The following is a 2,061-nucleotide window of genomic DNA, read 5'->3' on the forward strand; positions in this document are numbered from 1 at the left end:
TCGAAATCTCCAGAACAGGTGCGAAACTTCCCGCTTGTCAGTGTCATATTTGACAGTAAATGGGGCGCAAATGGGGCTCCCATTTACTGCAATACCATGAATTTTGATCTCTTCATTTCAAAAGTGAGTACCCGAGGCCATTTCCGTTGCAATATAATAAATTAGGGCAAATGATAATCTGGCGCCAGTCGAGTGCTACCTCAACATCGATAAGGCCCCATATGGGTTTTTCCAGTTGATTTTCTTTTGCTGTTTGTGCACGAAAGCCTAAACTGTTTGTTCCTTGGCCTGGTTGTTTAGCTGAACGTTATGTTTTTGTTTCCCGAATTATTGAGCGAACCAAAGAGGCGAGAAAGATATAAAAATACTTAATTCCATCAAGCGGTTCGTTTCATTACCACCAGCAAACATTCCTGTCGCTCAAATAAAATTTCAAGTGTCCAAATCCCCCAATAGAAAATGAGCCGTTCTGACGATGACCCGAGCCAAACAGGCCCTAAACGTCTACCAAGCTTTCTCGACATATTCAGGGTCAAGAGTGTGAGTTCGGCCAATTTTAAGTATGTGAAAACCCAATTTTACAACGGAAGTTGTGCGTCTGTGACCAACATTAACGGTGGATCCACATTGAATCTGCGAAATATGGAACATGGCTATGAAAAAGTGTCGACGCCGATAGCCTGCGCACGGAATCCACAGGATCAGCCCAAAGGCAACTATCAATGTAGCTGGAAAGTTTCGATAGCAATTCAACCAGCCATCATCTCTCGCAGGTGTGATTGTTTGCTGGCCGCCACGCAAAAAAGTCCATAACTGTGTGGCAGCTCGATTCTTTTGAAAAGACCGCCTTGGAGCTTGAAGTAAAAGGCCAAGGTGCCTTTGGAAAAAGATTATGTTATCGAACCGGACTGGGAGTCAATATAATAAAGCACTTAAATCTTTGACTAATTCAATTGACTTCACACCAACGCGTTTGGGCTTCAGTTTGCTCGGCGGATCGTCATGAAGAAGCAAAAGAACAGTAAATCGCAGCTAAGCAGCCAAACGGAGCAAGAAGTAGTGGAAAGACGGACGTTCTCCCGGTGGCTCAGCCCTGAGGAGGGTTTGGAGAACCTCAAACTGTTTGTCTTTATCAACACGCTGCTTTACTTTGTGCTTGTGTGCTGGCCGCAGATGAAGCAAGTCCTTGACGCCGCTTACTACATCTATTTGGACTTCACAACTCAATAAAACCCGTTGGAGGATGTTCCCTTTACTACGCAGTTTGCTGTTCTTGTGGTTTATGTGCGTCTACACTCTGGGGACGCTCAAGATGATAAATGAATTCTTCCGAAGCAGATTTAACGAGTATTTAGTTGCGAACCAAAAGATTGCTAATCTAGTGAGAGAACAGCCTGAAGGTTCGGGGGAGTGCCTTTTAAGCAGCTATGCAATAGCTATTGCGAAAGCTATAGTCCAATATCGCTGCCCAGTAATTTGGGTGGATCCAGCTTTCGCGTCAGGTTCAAGTAGTAGTAATTTAGTCTTTTGTTGCCTATGAAATTAGAAAAATTATCGTTAGGCGACATAAACCCAGCACAAGGGGGGGATCATGATCGACCCCCTGGATCCGCTTTTGAATAGCCTTCGGGGCCTCAAAGAACGATTTCTTTCCCAATTAAAGCACACATTTTCAGTGTTTCAAAACTCGCCCTAAATCTTGCGGTGAAAAGGGCTGAAGAAAACAACCATGTGTAAGATGCAGTAAAATATTCTTTATTGGTCAATTTTATTTGCAGAAGAAACAGGTTTAACTGCAGTGAGGTTTATCTACCAAAGAAAACAATCCGCTATCAACCAACATTACTGGAAGATGGAATTTGCTTCATGATGATTGCATTGGTTATTAGTACGAATATATATTCGTACTAGTTTATAATCCATAACGTTATTAATTATAATTAATTTTTATATATTAATATATTGTACCGTGGATGGCCGAGTATTAAACTCTTTCTTCTGCTTCCAACTTTTATTCCACTCGGTACAACTTTAAATGCGGAACAGGAACAAACTAACTTC

This window comes from Dendroctonus ponderosae, unplaced genomic scaffold (assembly GCF_020466585.1).
Source record: "Dendroctonus ponderosae isolate FM_Combo_2020 unplaced genomic scaffold, Dpon_F_20191213v2 Dpon_F_20191213_1, whole genome shotgun sequence".
Classification (NCBI taxonomy): domain Eukaryota; kingdom Metazoa; phylum Arthropoda; class Insecta; order Coleoptera; family Curculionidae; genus Dendroctonus; species Dendroctonus ponderosae.